Raw genomic sequence first — 9431 nt, 5'->3', positions numbered from 1 at the left:
CTGAAAGGGGGTCAGTGCATTTATCCAACACCCAGTGAGAGTATGTAGCAGCTCAGAGGGGAGTCTCTAGAATATGTATCCCTTGCTCTAATGCCAAGAATGATCCCCTCTGAGCTGTTTAAACCTCTCAGAACCTTTTTATCAGCCATGGAATCAAGAGAGTAGAGGTTCCTAACTGCACCCCAATGTTCATTACAGAATTATTTACAATAGCCAAGGTATGGAAGCAACCTAAGTGTCCACTGACAGATGAATGGATAAAGATATGGTACAGATATAAAATGGAATATTACACAACCATAAAGATAAATGAAATCTTGCCATTTGCAACAGCATGGATGGATCCTAGAGGGGAAAAGACCACTTCCATATGATCTCACTATGTGTAGAATCTAAAAAAGCAAACACACTATGAATGAAAATAGACATATAGATACAGGGACAAACAGGGGAGGGAGATGGGAGTGGGAGGGACAAGATAGGTGAAGGGGATTTAGAAATACAAATCTCCAGTCATAAGTAAACTATGGGGATGTAATATATAGTATAAGGAACATGACCAATATATTGTAACAATTTTGTATAGGGACAGATGACTTCCCTGGTGGCTCAGACAGTAAAGAGTCTGTCTGCAATGCGGGAGACCTGTGTTTGATCCCGGATTGGAAAGATCTCCTGGAGAAGGAAATGGCAACCCACTCCAGTATTCTTGCCTGGAAAATCCCGTGAACAGAGGAGCCTCTTAGGCTGCAATCCATGGGGTCGCAAAGAGTCGGACATGACTGAGCGACTTCACTTTCACTTTCACAGATGGTTACTAAACTTACGGTGGTCATCATTTAATAATATATGCAAATGTCAAATCACTATGTAGTACACCTGAAACTAATATATTGTATGTCAATTATATTTCAATTAAAAATTAAACGAAAAAAGAGGGTGGAGGTCCGGGACCAATCTGTCTAGAGTTAATTGTGGATTGATTTACACATTAAACATCAAACATTCTGTAAAGATGGAATCGCTTCCTTAACCTCAAACATCGTGGTAATATGTTGCTTTTAAGGGATTACGAAGCAAAAACATGAAAGTTCAGTCAGATTCTCAAAACTACCTCACACAGACATCCTAAACATATGTAGGTATGTATTTATGCATATATCTATTGGCTTCCCAGGTGGAGCTAACAGTAAAGAACTCACCTACCAATACCGGAGAATCAGGAGCCACGGGTTTGATTTCTGGGTTGGGAACAGTCCCTGGAGGAGGGAATGGCAACCCACTCCAGTATTCTTGCCTGGAGACTCCCATGGACAGAGGATCATGGAGGGTGGGGGGCAGTGGAGGCTACAGTTCATGAGGTCGCAAAGAGTCGGACGTGACACACAGATGCACACCTCCACACATCCACACCTACACATACATACAGGTAAAATAACTAAATTAAGGTAAACCTCTAAATAGCTTTTATGTTTTTAAGCAATAGCAAATATTTTCTATCAATAAATACTTGCTCTTTTCAATTTTTTTTTTTGCATACTACAAATTTTCTAAATATCATGTGGTGACTGGGTCTCTAAATATTAAATAAAATATCCTTCTATTGCTTGTAAATAGTATTTTCTGGTTAAGAAGTGGCACAAAAGATTCGGAGACTGCATTATTCTTTGGGGTCTGAGTAGTGGTTATGTGGGCACCCCGGGTGGTGAACCACTGGTTCATGAAACACTGCCAAGAATGGCCTTCATCCAGACCCCAGGCCAAGTTCAGCCAGCAGCAGTGAATCAACAAGGCCAAGAAGGACTAGGCAAAAGTACAAATTTCTACCTTTGTCAGAATCCTAGGAATTTGGCAACTCTTCTCAATTTGTCTCATTTTCCTCTGTCCTATATCCAATCAATTACCAACGTGGCTCAGTTGGAGTCATCTCCTATATGTCCCCCAAGTCTGTCCACTCTTCTTTTCTCTACTGCCTCTTTCCCAGGTCAGACTGGCTGGATTATTACAAATCTTCCCAAGTGGGCAAGATCCACTCTTGTCCCCTTCTAAGTGCCTACACTACGGCCAGGTGGATTAAAAAACAAAGCAAAGGCTTCCCTGGGGGCTCAGTGGTAAAGAAGCCACCTGTTAGTGCAAGAGACATAGGTTCAGTCCCTGGTCAGTGAGGAGCTGTATGCTGTGGGGCAACCGAGCACATGTGCCACAACTATTGAGCCTGTGCTCTAGAGCCTGGAAGCCACAGCTACAGAGCCCATGTGTCACAACTACTGAAGCCCAAACTCTAGAGCCCTAGCTCTGCAACAAGAGAAGCCATTGCAAAAAGAATCCCATGCAAGGCAGTTAGAGAGTAGCCCCGCTTGCCTCAACTAGGGGAAAGCCCACGCAGCAATGAAGACCCAGTGCAGACTAAGTGAATCAATAAATAAAATTATTGTAAGAAATAAAAACAAGCATCTACCAAAGCAGTCTTTCCTCTTAACAGTTTCCATTGGATACCCTTTTGCTCTTAGACTGAAAATCAAAATCCACATTGAGGCCTAGAGGCCGGGAACCAGTTGCCCCTTCTCCACCTTCCACTCTCTTCCTGTACCTCACATCATAGTTCTCCATCCGCTCCATTGCCCTACCTCCTCAGGGATCCTCACAGCTCAGGATGTTTGAAGACAGAGAAGATACAGGTCCCTGAATTTTCCCAAAGCTCCTTAGGTGATTCTGAACCACTGCTATGGTTGAAGTGACTAGACTAAAGATGGAACCATTGGAAAATTGTGTTATGGTAAGTTTGTACCTGTTAGCATGAAGGTTTGGCTTGGGCCAACTCTATAAAATCACTGCAGATGGTGATTGCAACCATGAAATTAAAAGATGCTTGTTCCTTGGAAGAAAAGCTATGACAAACCTAGACAGTGTATTAAAAAGCAGAGATACCACTTTGCCTACAAATGTCCAGATCAGCAGTCATGTATGGATGTGAGAGTTGGAACATAAAGATGGCTGTATGACCAAGAATTAATCCTTTCAAACTGCGGTGCTGGAGAAGACTCTTGAGAGTCCCCTGGACAGAAAGGAGATCAAGTCAGTCAATCCTAAAGGAAATCAACCCTGAATATTCATTCGAAGGACTGTTGATGAAGTTGAAGCTCCAATATTTTGGCCACCTCATGTGAAGAGTTGACTCATTGGAAGACTCCAGTACTGGGAAAAATTGAGGGCAGGAGGAGAAGCAGATGATAGAGGATGAGATGGTTGGATGGCATCACCAACTCAATGGACATGAGTTTGAGCATACACCGGGAGGTAGTGACGGATAGGGAAGCCTGGTGTGCTGCAGTTCATGGCGTCACAGAGTTGGACACAACTGAGTGATGAACAACAACAACAACCCTACAAAGTAGGCAAATTCCCAAACTGGCAAGTCACTAGCCAAATATTCTACACGAGGAGGTCACTGTTGCTACTTCTGCTACCCGAAAAGGGTTTAAAGAGTGAGTTACACACAATCCACTTGGTAGATGCCGTTTTACTTTCTAGAAAACCTAAAGCTAGCTAATATATGCAATTCTGAGACTGAGGATGCATTCACACAAAAGCTTTGAAATGTTATTAGATGAAGCAGATGGTTCCTATGTAACCACAAACTCAGCTGGGAACGTCTTTCTCTGACCTTCCTCTTTGTAGATTTATTCCTGTTATAACAGCACGTGTTAAGTGGATTTAGATGTGCTCTGAGTCCAGTTGTGTTCCAGAAATGAGACAACTAGTAAAGGCAAAGTCTGATCAAACTGAGTATTTCTGTCTCCCAGTTTCATTAGAGAAAGACTCCAATGTGTTGTCAAGTTCACTTTTCTGCCGAGCTCTCATGCATTGCGTTTGGAAAGCAGGATTGAATTTGTTTGTCCCTGCTATTTATAGCACCCACTGAGTCCTCAGCCAGTTGTGGGAGGATGTGACTGCGTTTAGATTCCCATCCAAGTTGTATGTGACAGTATCTGGCACCCATTCAACAGCTGCAGTCATTACTGGGAGAGTAAGCACAAAGGGAAATAAATCAACTTTTAATGTCAGGATGTCACACCCTTTCTAACGTTTTTTGGATATAAATGAGGCACTATGATATAATTAGTCTTGATCTTATCTCCCTATAGTCCAATGACTACTTTACTGGAGGGTACTATCTGTAACACCAACAGATTTAATTTAATTGTAAAAAGAAGCTTTCCAGATTAGACAAAAATGTCTTCTTAAAAAAATGATGATTTTATGAAGGTAATATATACGTCAGTTTCCAAAGTCAAATGTTCAAAAGGACATACAGGGAAAAATGTATCCAACTCGCACACCTGTACTTCAACCATTCAATTCCCTAGGCAAACATAGTAGCCAGGATTTTAACCTGTCCAGAGATATCTTATGCATTTACACACAAACGTACATACACACACACACACACACACACACACACACACACACACATAGCTGAATATCTTGTTTTTTCTCTTTTCTTATCTGTTTTTTTTTTTTTTTTTTTTTAGCTACATGGCATATAGTATCTCAGTTCCCATACTAGGGATTAAATTTGTGCCCTTGGCAGTGGGAAGCATGGAGTCCTAACTACCGGAGCCCCAGGGAATTCCCTTACTTTTAAAATAGTACTTGCTAATTGTTCCACATCAAATATGTAGAGATGGGCCTAACTTCATTGTTAATGACTGTGTTCCATACAATGATCTTGACTGCCAAGTGAACCCTTCTCTACCATGAAGACCTTTGTTGACTTCTCAGCTCTCAGGTAGGACCCAGAAAGTCCTCCATAACCATCTCAATCGGAAACTATCCATTAACCTATATTCTTCCTTCCAATTAAACAGACCTACTGTGGCTCTTGAATGGAGCTCTAATCGTTGCTCTTTCGTGAACTCACTGTCTCTGCTGGCAAGTGATCTCATTCTTCTGGCCCATGGTCTTCTCATCTTTGGGTGGTACTGGGAGGGGGATGCATTTCTAAGATCCTTTTCAGCCTTTACCTTCTGTCAGTCTGTGACTAGACGAGGTCAAAGGGCCTCTCCAAGTCTACACTTGGATCAGCAACTTATATTTTCCTTAGTTTCCTTCATAAGCTCTTTAAGGATGAGAAAATCTCTGCATGCAGTGTCCCCTCCCAATGTCCGGCAGGAATAGTAGCTCTAGAAATGTTCGTTGATTTTCTGGGTTATCATGTAAAGTGCTATGCATTAATAATTCCTCCAATCCTATTACTGGAAATAGGTCAATTAACCCAGTTTCTTTCTTTGAGGACAAGTGATAAGAATCATGGTACTTGTGCTCTATCAGACCAGTTGGGACCAATTTGACCAGTATATCTGACTTAGGCAGTCTGTGCATTCCTGGCCTGATCTACATTCATATTATTAGCAATTTGAAGGGTAGAAGAGTAGTTTTAGAAATAAAGAGGACATTGGGAATGGCAAAATTCAAACTTTTTATTTTGTAGATGTGGAAAACCAAGGCTTAGAATCTTAGAGATTTGTCTAAGGATTATAACTCACCTAGTGATAGAACCCGGAGAAGGCAATAGCACCCCACTCCAGTACTCTTGCCTGGAAAATCCCGTGGATGGAGGAGCCTGGAAGGATGCAGTCCTTGGGGTTGCAGAGGATTGGACACAGCTAAGCGACTTCACTTTCACTTTTCACTTTCATGCATTGGAGAAGGAAATGGCAACCCACTCCAGTGTTCTTACCTGGAGAATCTCAGGGGTGGGGGAGTCTGGTGGGCTGCTGTCTGTGGGGTTGCACAGAGTCAGATACGACTGAAGTGACTTAGCAGTAGTGATAGAACCAGGGTTAAGATCTGGCTTTCTGGAGTCTTATTCTAGAGAAAAAAAAGGATGGGGGAACAGAATCTTTATGGAGTGTTACTATACATTGTCATTAATTGGAACTTGCTGTTCCATGAAACTATGCGCACCTACTATGTAGGATATGATGGTTTGTATTTTACTATACTTTTTCATCTGAAAAATTAAATTAATAAACCTACTTACCTTACAAGGTGGTAGAAGGATTATAAGAGATGCCTATAGCGTCCAGGGAAAGCCCCAGGCATGTAAAGGTTACCTACAATTATTATTTAAAGATCTTCACAATGAAATGTCATTTTGTAATCTAATTTCCTCTTTACTTGATTTTTTTGGAGGAGAGGGAGTTGGATTTAAATAATCAAATTTTGTTGAGGGAAGGTACACCTTTCTGTTATTACTCTGATAAAAGTCATAGCCACTCATTAACTAAGCCTTCATCTTAAAATAGAAGAATTATCCCTGGTTTTTGTCCCATTTTCAGTGACTACGAAGACTAAGAAAATTTCATTTATTCACACATAACTTTTTTTTTTTAATCAGAGTTTAAACACGACTCTTTTATAAAATTTAAAAATTTTATTTATTTATATATTCATTTTTGGTTGCAGTCTGTCTTTGTTGCTATGCCTGGACTTTCTCTAGTTGCAGTGAGCAGGGGGCTGCTCTCTACTTGTATTGATTAGGCTTCTCATTGTGGTGGCTTCTCTTGTTGCAGAACACAGGTTTTAGACATACGGACGTCAGTAGTTCTGGCATATTTACTCTGCAACATGTGGATCCTTACCAGACCAGGGATCGAATCCATGCCCCCTGCATTGACAGGTGGGTTTCTATCCGCTGTGCCACCAGGGAAGTCTCATTTACGCAAATCTTCATGTCTTTTGCCAAACCATCTCTATTATTACTTACTTTTTATTTTTATTTAAATAGACCAACTTTTAAGTAATTGTGTATAGTTATGTTACAATATAGAATTCTTTATCGTTCCAATTTTAGTATATGTTCTGCTGAAATGAGCACTGGAACTCTTAAGTAAAAAGGTATTGCTATTCCACTTAGGAAATACAGAGTGAAATGTGTTCAGTTGAAAGATTAGAAGACTTTGGTTTAAATCCCAGTCTTGCTCTTTGGTAGTCATGCAATTTTGAACAAGCTGTCTCAGTTTTATCTATAGAATGATGAGCATAATATATAATTCACAGTGTTTTTATGGTAACAAATAAGATCAGGTGTATGGTAGCACTTTGAAAAACTTTATGACAGTGCACATTATTAGTTATTGTTAAATAAAGGGAAAACTAGCAGGTTGGGAGAAGAGAGTGGCACCATTTAATAGTGGACAGTTTATTCAGAAGGTGGGAGGATATAGAAAACCCCAACATCTTTAAGAGTGGATATAGGGTTTGCCTGAATGGTCCAGTAGTAAAGAACCTGCCTGTCTATGCAGGAGATTCAACAGATGTGAATTCGATCCCTGGGTCAGGAAGATTCCCCTGGAGGAAGAAATGGCAATCCACTCCAGTATTCTTGCCTGGGAAACCCCAAGGACAGTGAAGCTTGACAGGCTACAGTCCATGGGGTCGTAAACTCAGATACTACTTAGCCACTGAACAGCAACATAGATCAGTGCAGCTATGAGAAGGGGTTGAAAATGGCAAAACAGTCAACAAAAATCTTGCTAAAGGAGAGGGCACAATCCACTTACATTCACTTTGATGAAAAGAACTTGTGCAACGTGAAACTGCGGCAAGTTTATGTAAAGTTTTAAAACTACAGCTTCAAACAGATAACTAATGAGAACCTCCTGTATAGCTGAGGAAGCTCTATTCAGCACTCTCTGGTGACCTAAATGGGAAGAAAATCTCAGAAGAGGGAATATATATACATGTATGGTTGATTCCCTTTGCTGTACAGCAGAAACTAACACAACATTTTAAAGCAATTATACTCCAATAGAAATGAATTTAAAAATTAAAAATATAGCACCAAGTGTTAAAACTTAATCATATATAAAATGAATAAAAGATATCTTAACAGTAATTCATATTTTTATATTCTATTGCAATCATTCAGTTTTCTAAGACTAATATAATTTTCTTACTTGATCTCTAGAGTATAATGCAAACCATGTCAAGAGTCCCAAATACTGATGACTTAAATTGCAAAGTAGGAATAGTCAAGACTACAAGCTCCCCAAGCAAACCATGCTTACTTTAATAAAAAGCTCTTTGGCCTGCAAGAGGCTCAGTAGCATGCACTGTCCAGCAGTCTTGCTGGTGTGGTGCTAAGGCTTGGGCAGCATGATGATGGAGAGCTTCGTGAAGTATATCAAGCCTGGGCTCAAGAACTTGAACCTCATTGCATTGTGCTGGAGACTGTCTGAGTGACCAAGACAAAGAATGGGCACAAGGTGTGGGCCTGCAAAGTGGCAGACAAAACTGGCAGCATCAATATCTCTGGGACGATGTGGCCAACCTGATCCAGCCTGGCGACACTATCTAGCTCACTAAAAGTTGTTCGGTGTTCACCGGTTGTGTGCCAATGTGCACTGGCCACGGGTGTGCTCATCAGAAGATTGGAGAATTCTGTATGGTTTATTCTGAGGTTCCTAACTTCAGTGAGCCAAACCCAGACTACAGTGCCCAGCAGCTACCCAACAAGATGGTTCAGAACAGCAGTCTTATGGCTCCCTGGACTCCCTGCCACTTCTCCAGCCTCTAAGAACCAGAACGCATTGGACTGAGCTCCCCACCAGGTCCTGGTGGTGGCCTGCACCCCCTCACATTCCCTCCGACCCCACGCCCCCAGCACTTGAATTATCTGAAGTCAGCTCAACCACAGCTGCTGCCCTCCTGGCCCCTCCAGCAACCATGTCAGTAAAGGCAAAAAAACCCAGAGGAGCAGCAAAAGAAAGAACTTTTTCCTCCCTGCCACCAACCATAACCCGTGTTTGCTAGAGAACACAGCTTTCTACTGAGCTGCAGGCTCTGTGGAGCCAGGAGGTATAGGAGTCACTAAAGTTCACTGTGCGGGAGTGGTGAACAGTAGCCTAATCCACCCTCAACCCGTACTCCCCTCCTTGTCCAGCTGAAGCTGCCTGTCTCCTGGGATTCAGGGTGCTCTGCCTCCCTTCCTTCCTCTTTCGAAACAATGGTTACAGTCTGTTTCTTCTGTGTGATGTGGAAGTCTAATTGAATCCCTCCTTTCTAATAAATGTTACCACTCTGTTGAAAAAATAAAAATAAAAAGCTCTTTGGAATGTATTCCAACCCTTTCCTACTCTCTTTACTTCCTGATTACCTGCTGTCCCCTCCTGTTCTCACTGATGACCTTGTCTGCAACCTCATGAAGAAACTAGAGGGAGCCAGCTGGACCACTGCCAACTTCCTGTCTCTGAATCTCCATGGCGACACTGCCTTTCCCTTCTCCCTGGACCTCTTCTCTGAGTCTGAAGCATCCTACTCCCTGTTGGAACTTCTCACTCTCTCTGCCTTCTGTTCTTGTGGCTCTAACCTCGCCCTCACTGCAGTTTTTTCTCGTCAGCATTAAACATTTTCACTCCTCACGCTGT

General features: G+C 41.7%; 1 pseudogene; it reads left to right on the top strand.

Moving 5' to 3' along the window:
- LOC102182892 lies at window positions 8161–8837 on the top strand (annotated as a pseudogene).

This window comes from Capra hircus, chromosome 14 (genome assembly GCF_001704415.2).
Source record: "Capra hircus breed San Clemente chromosome 14, ASM170441v1, whole genome shotgun sequence".
Lineage (NCBI taxonomy): Eukaryota > Metazoa > Chordata > Mammalia > Artiodactyla > Bovidae > Capra > Capra hircus.
The sequence above is the reverse complement of the archived record's forward strand: the minus strand, read 5'-3'. Positions and strand labels throughout refer to the sequence as shown.